Source organism: Camellia sinensis, chromosome 8, assembly GCF_055761805.1.
Source record: "Camellia sinensis isolate YWXY chromosome 8, ASM5576180v1, whole genome shotgun sequence".
Taxonomy (NCBI): domain Eukaryota; kingdom Viridiplantae; phylum Streptophyta; class Magnoliopsida; order Ericales; family Theaceae; genus Camellia; species Camellia sinensis.
Genome location: NC_138968.1, coordinates 137,242,256 through 137,251,764, shown reverse-complemented (window position 1 = coordinate 137,251,764; position 9,509 = coordinate 137,242,256). Strand labels below are relative to the sequence as shown.

The window sequence follows — 9,509 nt, the reverse complement described above, 5'->3', positions numbered from 1 at the left end:
ATAGTTCTCTTTGTTAAAATGATGGGAATTATGAATTATAGGTAAAGAGAAGTTCAATACATTCTAGGAAATTTAATTAAACCAGAATGCAACTCTTAATTTCGTAAATAAATAGTCTTTGTAGACAATGTAGAATTACTCAAAATCATATTATATTCGGTAATTATGGTTTCTTTGCATGATATAATTTTTTTGCACTTAATTGTTGAATCTGATTCAATACAACCTATTCATGATCTTCACAGGGACAGACAAAGAAACAGGTGAGGAAAGCTCTGCTGCGGGACTGTCCTCAGCTCCTGCATAACTTCCACAGAGTTAGCTTTTGTTTTTTGATGCCTCACCCTTTTTGTTTTCTCTGTAGAACAGAGACTTAGAAAGGCCTCCTTTTATTTCATTTCGTTTATAAAACCTCTTAAACTTTCATTAATCTATGCATTATCGTTTGAGTAGTGATCGGGTTTTCTCAGGAATTGTGATGGAGTCATAATTAATAGTATGACTGAATCATTGTAACGACCCAATCTTGGCAAGGCAAAACCCTGCCAAGAGGGTGCACCTCAAACGCTATAGCACCTTTACAGCACAATTCTTGTATAATTCTTACATCACATCACCACATCACCAAAAGTGCATAAGACCTTTCAATTGCCTAACATATATGAGATGATCTATTCAAAGACAAAAAAAGTATTATCATGCTACAAGATAGTTCCCAAGCATTTCCTCCCCAAAAAAATATAATACATACTAATCACGAATCCATCAATACATCCAACTTCATAAGCAATATTTACAATCAACCTCCTTCATAAAAAAAAAGGGTAAGCTTACATCCTAGAATGACCCTAAACAAAACCTCAACCACAAGATGCCCACCTGTGATCCTTCAAAAAAATTCTAGTCTTCCAAGTTGAGGCGAGCCACACAAAAGTCTATGAATCTGAAAAAAATTATTTAAAAGAATGAGCTAAAGCCCAATGAGTATACCAATACCATGGAGTTATAAAACTTGCTCCTACCAATAGGGTTCAAAATAAAGATACTAAACATAAGAGCTTAATTGGACTTAAATTTATACAAAATAAAAATAAAAATGATGAAATACAATTTTCATAAAACGTTATCAAGATTTTTCCAAGGAATCTCATAAGGTAGAAAAAAAAAATACATTTGGATAATGAAAGTAAACAAAAAATATAACTTTTCAATACATTAAGATTTCCTGTCCATCATACAATCCACTACATAGCCTTAGGGTCGCGTTACCTCGCGACTTAGGTGGTGACGGTACCGTTACCCAAAACATAACCATAGGAACATAGCTCATGTCATCATAGCACTTCAATTCTTGTTTCAATGTTTCGGTCCCCAGGACCCCTTATACATACAACGACCCTTATGGTCCTTAGAACATTTCGGTCCCCAGGACCCCAAAGCATTTTGGCCCTTGTGGCCCCAAAGGCTATATTCGGTTATATGATCAATAAAATAAATACCCTCACATAACATTTCACTGTCATTCAATCATCATCATCATAAAATTTGAAAGACTCAACTTAAATAAATTCTCATAAAAAAAAAATTAATGCTTCATTATACAAATGAAATCATATCTTTATTAAAACTCAACCCTTGGCCTCAATAAATTTATAGATTTTCTTTTTATACATATATCATGATGAAATGTATCATTCACTTCCTTTAATTCAAAAAATTATTTTCAAACTTTGTAATAAAAATAGAGGTAAGGTAATTTCCATGGTAAGTATACTCACCTCCAAATTAGCAAAAGCATAGATTGAAACTCTACGAATTAATTCCCAAGAGGTGTAGAGGCGCCTCCCTCCAGTCCTAACAATTGGTAAATAGGATCTAAAATTAAGGAAAAACTTTCAATGAAAATTACAACATCTACAAAATTTATCCTAAATAAGACATGCTATGGAATGACAAGCTAAAGAACTCCTCCAACTTCAAGTCACCCAAACAAACTTCTTATCCAATCTCCACAACACCCATCCTTTGTACATTTTTTTTTGAGCTAATAAACTTTTTAAATATCCAATCAATTTATATGCACAATACCACCATCAATTAACTACAAAAGTCAAAAATCAACATTTTCATAAACTCAACAACTTAAGTAAAACCACTTCAATCATTTATAAAATTCCTCCATAGAACATAGAGATACCCAATCTACCATTTATCAAGTCAATTTCAACATATAAATTTCCTAATTTTTACATCACATTCAAACCCTAGATTAACCCAAATCTTAATCTCCAAAACAACCATCAAATTGATCATTTTTCTACATGTAAAACACTCATAGAAACTGATTGAGAGTATAAAACTCAACAATCAAACCCAAATCATAATAGATCTAAAATAGAAAAATTTCATCATCTTTAACTCAAAATATGTAAAACCCAATTTAAATAATTAATCTTCAAATCTTCATTTTTAATCCTCTAAAAATCCATCTTGAATCAATTTATGTCTAGATTATTTTAACTATACTAAAAAAAAGATGAAATTTCTTACCTTATGATGATTTTTCCACAATTTTTTTTTTTGCTTGACTCTTTGTATCCCACAAAACCCTCTTCTCCTTTGTTCTTCCTTCAATTCTCAAGCCTTGAGTTCCTTCTCTCTCTCTCTCTCTCTCTCTCTCTCTCTCTCTCTGGGCCTTTCTCTCTTTACGGCTCAAGCTCTCTTCCTGAATGTCAAAGAATGAATTCAATGGGCTCTATCTAATACAACGTATGAACAATGAATAAACACACACACAGGCTTCTTTTCACATCCAGATTTTCTCAACACACACACACCCACAAACACACCCAATTCTAGATTATTCTACAATTTACTGTATGATCAAAATTAATTTAACTAAGCAACACTTAGTCTTAATAAATCTTGATTAACACATAATTAAATCAATCATGACTAATCCCAAATCCCACTTAATTTAATTAGTCTAATTTGACTTCCTTTAGAGCCCAATTAATAATATTTAAATTTATTAATCTGAATCATATATATTTTTTTTTTTAATCAAACTCCCAAAAGGGTCCAAATATTAAATTAAACTTATTGTCATCATCAATTTTGATTTCTCAAACCATTTAGGCCTTCAATTTCTAATCAGATTCCAAATTTCCGTCAATAAATTACATATTCAAATTGGACACCCCATAAATAAATTTAATTCATAATAATCACAATTCTCAATCCTCATAATTTAATTAACCTAATTAACTCCAATTCAGACCTAAGTAATCGAATCTCAATTCTACTAAACTGAATCGAATATTTAATTAAACTCCCAAATGGGTCCGTAATTAAAAATTAAATTGATTCAACTTCTTAATTTCACGTCCTTAAGTCATTTGGACCCTTAATTTCTAATTGCAAAATAAATCTTTAAAAGAATCATATACGAATCAGATTCCACAATTATCATAAATCCCAAACTAAATTAGGATAACGACTAATTAAAATCCCAAATCTCCTTAATTAACCAAATATAAAATATTATACGTGGCGGGGTTGTCACAATCTCTCCCCCTTAGAAAGTTTGGTCCTCCAAACTTGAGTCACTTGTACTTAAAAACGAGTCAAATAGCTTTGCTTCATTTCATTCCTCCTTTCGAAGTAACTTTCTTACCATTCGATTTTCTCATCACAGGAGTTCGACTCATTCTCATTTATTTGTTGGTTAATAACCCAAATTGGTGATTCATCATAATCTATATTGTCATCAAGGGTCATTCAGTAATCAATAATATGTACTAGACCTTGAAATCAACCTCATAACATTAAACCATGAAACATATTAATCACAATGTACTATTCTCGTCAATCACTTAATTCATATACTTCTACTCATCCATTCACATGTCTCCAATAATTCACATAGCGCCAAATAATCCACACGTCTCCAATTCATTGAGGATCAATCACAAATGATATTCGTGATCCAACTTAACTTCAAATAAATCAAAATACTCCATTATTGACATCTCATATGAAGTCTCCAAAATAGACTAAGTATTTAACACAGCCTTAATGACAAATTCAATTTTTTTTTTTTTTTTTTTTGGGTCCACAAATACTCGGACCACAATGGCCTTATTGACAAATCAAATAGGCTGGGGTTTTACTCCATTGGTTCCACAAAATAACTGTTTAATCTCAAAAGTCAAAGACGACTCGCTTAGGTGTATGATCACATCCACTTGAGAGATAGAAAATCCATTCACTCAAAACGTTACATTCTAGGGTCCATATCGAACCATAATCATAGTACAAGTTCCCAAGTAATATAATTCTCTAACTAACGAAAAAAACATTTTTTATTTAGTTATTTATTATTATATAATAATATTTCCAATGATACATTCATCTTATAACAATTAGCTTCAAATGAATGGATGGGTCTGGAATCAATTAACGTGTGGACACTTTACTCACAATTAGTTGAGGTACCCGAAATAACAATCTTATTCTAATTGTCTTAACAATCTCATATTGGGCTCCAAATGCCTAAGCAAATAAATTCTAAATTTTCCAATTCTCTTGTATGCATATATAACTTACTTCAACCATCCAATAGCATCAAAGCTATCATCAAAGTATTTTGAAACCAAATTTTATCTTTCTCAATCCTTTGCAAGTTAGTCAATTCAAATTCTTTGTCCTAAGAGGTTCTTAAGAAATATGCATTTATAACTTCGGCAAAAATATTTTCTTGCTTTTCATTTCGCAATAACTCTTCTAAGTAGTAGTACTAGATACAGGCTTCTTTACAATAAATCTAAGTCTTGGTCATACTCTAATATTCTTAGCATTTTCAGATGGAGTTCCAAAATCCAAGTAAATGTATCTTATGTCTGCCAAACATTAGGTAGGAAAGATTCACATATCCCAAAACATATATGACATAACAACTCAAAATTCCATGCACATGCTTGAAGTGCTCCTTTACTTAGCAATTGGGTTAGAAACTAATCTTTAAACTGACTGGCTGACTTGAAATCTCCTTAAAATTTTATTACTCCTAAATAATCCTTCGTTAGTTGTTCTATCTCTCCATATTTGTAGTATGCTCTTAAAATTCGATGATATACCCCGTTATAATATTTGCAACAAATCGAACATTTGGGGAATGAACTTATATCTTGCTTAAAATTTCTTACCACTCCAAACTTTGCTTAACACTTAATACTCTGCTTCTCAAACATATTATGTAATTCCTTCTTTGACTTAACACTTTACTTTTCTTATAATCTTGCAGTTTCCCATAGCATTATTGCCTAGCTTTCATTATATTTCTTAACACTTCCTCTATTTTGCCCAATTGCTCCAACATAGACTCAACTTCCATTTCGTTCTTTCTTCTCATTATCTTTTCTTAGAGTCACAAGACAAGATAGATAGCATTCGGGGTAATATTGGATAACCTAAATCATACATCACAAATTCAACCATAATTAAACAATTCTTTTTTTTTTTTGCAAAGAGATTGGTAGGGCAACCTATTCATTCCCATGAAGTTGATCAAGAATTTCCGATTCGAAACTATGTTGGCCGAACGTGATTCTAATCCGACTTTCAAGGTCATCAACATAAGTATGAACTTCCATGGTTCATATAGTAGGTCCTTCACCAAAATAGCATATCATCTTCATATCAAATAGTTTTCTAACTCTCAATCACCATAGTTCGACACACTTCATTAATCATCAAATACTTTAACTTCCTAAAATGTTCTCATAGTCTAATTTTACATTTAACCACATAGCCTTCCTAACTTCCATCAAAAACTTTTAATTCTGTTTAATACTGTGTTCACATGAATCAATATGCATGTACTCACCAATGTGCTATGATCAAAAATTACATTTCCCTTACAGCATAAAAAGAAAATTTCACAATAACTCTTTATCTTCAACACTAAACTTGTTGAACACACATATCCCAGTCCTTCTTAATCATCGAAATTCCCAAATAACCTTTAGTTCTTATAATACTACATTCTCGCAGATCATTATACTTGTACTCACTAATATTTACTTATAATGTGAAAAAGTTCCTCAATAGTTCTTGGCTCTTAGCCTCAATACCACACTTATTAAACAAACACATTTCGGTCCTCTTATAAGCAACAAAATACCCTACAACTCTTAATTCTTGGTTTTAATACTTAAATCTATTACACAAACACATATATTCCCAAGTGCACAACTTATCACTTACTTATTAGATGCATGCAACTTAATTCCGTTCTAGACATTCTAACGCTCAATGGGCTCGTGTGTGAGATATTAACTCGTGCTCTGATACCAAAAATGTAACGACCCAATCTTGGCAAGGCAAAACCCTGCCAAGAGGGTGCACCTCAAACGCTATAGCACCTTTACAGCACAATTCTTGTATAATTCTTACATCACATCACCACATCACCAAAAGTGCATAAGACCTTTCAATTGCCTAACATATATGAGATGATCTATTCAAAGACAAAAAAAGTATTATCATGCTACAAGATAGTTCCCAAGCATTTCCTCCCCAAAAAAATATAATACATACTAATCACGAATCCATCAATACATCCAACTTCATAAGCAATATTTACAATCAACCTCCTTCATAAAAAAAAAGGGTAAGCTTACATCCTAGAATGACCCTAAACAAAACCTCAACCACAAGATGCCCACCTGTGATCCTTCAAAAAAATTCTAGTCTTCCAACTTGAGGCGAGCCACACAAAAGTCTATGAATCTGAAAAAAATTATTTAAAAGAATGAGCTAAAGCCCAATGAGTATACCAATACCATGGAGTTATAAAACTTGCTCCTACCAATAGGGTTCAAAATAAAGATACTAAACATAAGAGCTTAATTGGACTTAAATTTATACAAAATAAAAATAAAAATGATGAAATACAATTTTCATAAAACGTTATCAAGATTTTTCCAAGGAATCTCATAAGGTAGAAAAAAAAAATACATTTGGATAATGAAAGTAAACAAAAAATATAACTTTTCAATACATTAAGATTTCCTGTCCATCATACAATCCACTACATAGCCTTAGGGTCGCGTTACCTCGCGACTTAGGTGGTGACGGTACCGTTACCCAAAACATAACCATAGGAACATAGCTCATGTCATCATAGCACTTCAATTCTTGTTTCAATGTTTCGGTCCCCAGGACCCCTTATACATACAACGACCCTTATGGTCCTTAGAACATTTCGGTCCCCAAGACCCCAAAGCATTTTGGCCCTTGTGGCCCCAAAGGCTATATTCGGTTATATGATCAATAAAATAAATACCCTCACATAACATTTCACTGTCATTCAAGCATCATCATCATAAAATTTGAAAGACTCAACTTAAATAAATTCTCATAAAAAAAAAATTAATGCTTCATTATACAAATGAAATCATATCTTTATTAAAACTCAACCCTTGGCCTCAATAAATTTATAGATTTTCTTTTTATACATATATCATGATGAAATGTATCATTCACTTCCTTTAATTCAAAAAATTATTTTCAAACTTTGTAATAAAAATAGAGGTAAGGTAATTTCCATGGTAAGTATACTCACCTCCAAATTAGCAAAAGCATAGATTGAAACTCTACGAATTAATTCCCAAGAGGTGTAGAGGCGCCTCCCTCCAGTCCTAACAATTGGTAAATAGGATCTAAAATTAAGGAAAAACTTTCAATGAAAATTACAACATCTACAAAATTTATCCTAAATAAGACATGCTATGGAATGACAAGCTAAAGAACTCCTCCAACTTCAAGTCACCCAAACAAACTTCTTATCCAATCTCCACAACACCCATCCTTTGTACATTTTTTTTTGAGCTAATAAACTTTTTAAATATCCAATCAATTTATATGCACAATACCACCATCAATTAACTACAAAAGTCAAAAATCAACATTTTCATAAACTCAACAACTTAAGTAAAACCACTTCAATCATTTATAAAATTCCTCCATAGAACATAGAGATACCCAATCTACCATTTATCAAGTCAATTTCAACATATAAATTTCCTAATTTTTACATCACATTCAAACCCTAGATTAACCCAAATCTTAATCTCCAAAACAACCATCAAATTGATCATTTTTCTACATGTAAAACACTCATAGAAACTGATTGAGAGTATAAAACTCAACAATCAAACCCAAATCATAATAGATCTAAAATAGAAAAATTTCATCATCTTTAACTCAAAATATGTAAAACCCAATTTAAATAATTAATCTTCAAATCTTCATTTTTAATCCTCTAAAAATCCATCTTGAATCAATTTATGTCTAGATTATTTTAACTATACTAAAAAAAAGATGAAATTTCTTACCTTATGATGATTTTTCCACAATTTTTTTTTTTGCTTGACTCTTTGTATCCCACAAAACCCTCTTCTCCTTTGTTCTTCCTTCAATTCTCAAGCCTTGAGTTCCTTCTCTCTCTCTCTCTCTCTCTCTCTCTCTGGGCCTTTCTCTCTTTACGGCTCAAGCTCTCTTCCTGAATGTCAAAGAATGAATTCAATGGGCTCTATCTAATACAACGTATGAACAATGAATAAACACACACACAGGCTTCTTTTCACATCCAGATTTTCTCAACACACACACACCCACAAACACACCCAATTCTAGATTATTCTACAATTTACTGTATGATCAAAATTAATTTAACTAAGCAACACTTAGTCTTAATAAATCTTGATTAACACATAATTAAATCAATCATGACTAATCCCAAATCCCACTTAATTTAATTAGTCTAATTTGACTTCCTTTAGAGCCCAATTAATAATATTTAAATTTATTAATCTGAATCATATTTTTTTTTTTTTTTAATCAAACTCCCAAAAGGGTCCAAATATTAAATTAAACTTATTGTCATCATCAATTTTGATTTCTCAAACCATTTAGGCCTTCAATTTCTAATCAGATTCCAAATTTCCGTCAATAAATTACATATTCAAATTGGACACCCCATAAATAAATTTAATTCATAATAATCACAATTCTCAATCCTCATAATTTAATTAACCTAATTAACTCCAATTCAGACCTAAGTAATCGAATCTCAATTCTACTAAACTGAATCGAATATTTAATTAAACTCCCAAATGGGTCCGTAATTAAAAATTAAATTGATTCAACTTCTTAATTTCACGTCCTTAAGTCATTTGGACCCTTAATTTCTAATTGCAAAATAAATCTTTAAAAGAATCATATACGAATCAGATTCCACAATTATCATAAATCCCAAACTAAATTAGGATAACGACTAATTAAAATCCCAAATCTCCTTAATTAACCAAATATAAAATATTATACGTGGCGGGGTTGTCACAATCATCCTTTATCCCCCGAGGATCGTCGTTGCTTGATTTGTATTCTGTAGGGAGTAGTCAGTTTGGTTTTAGTGATAAAGCAGAGCATTTAACAAGAAGGAA

At 31.4% G+C, this 9,509-nt stretch overlaps 1 long non-coding RNA gene across 4 annotated transcripts; it reads right to left on the bottom strand.

Annotated features, from left to right (window-relative positions):
* Nucleotides 1-507: 507 nt before the first annotated feature.
* LOC145797147 (uncharacterized) lies at nucleotides 508-9,391 on the bottom strand. Of its 4 annotated transcripts, XR_014338310.1 has the most exons (5): nucleotides 8,400-9,391; nucleotides 7,628-7,703; nucleotides 2,551-6,792; nucleotides 1,779-1,854; nucleotides 649-943 (listed from the first exon to the last, which is right to left on the bottom strand). It is a non-coding gene; the product is annotated as an uncharacterized LOC145797147 (long non-coding RNA). The 4 variants fall into 4 exon arrangements; XR_014338311.1 differs by lacking the exons at nucleotides 7,628-7,703; nucleotides 8,400-9,391 and adding an exon at nucleotides 508-576 and having other exon boundaries at nucleotides 642-943; nucleotides 2,551-7,389; XR_014338309.1 differs by lacking the exon at nucleotides 8,400-9,391 and having other exon boundaries at nucleotides 7,628-8,085.
* Nucleotides 9,392-9,509: the final 118 nt, after the last annotated feature.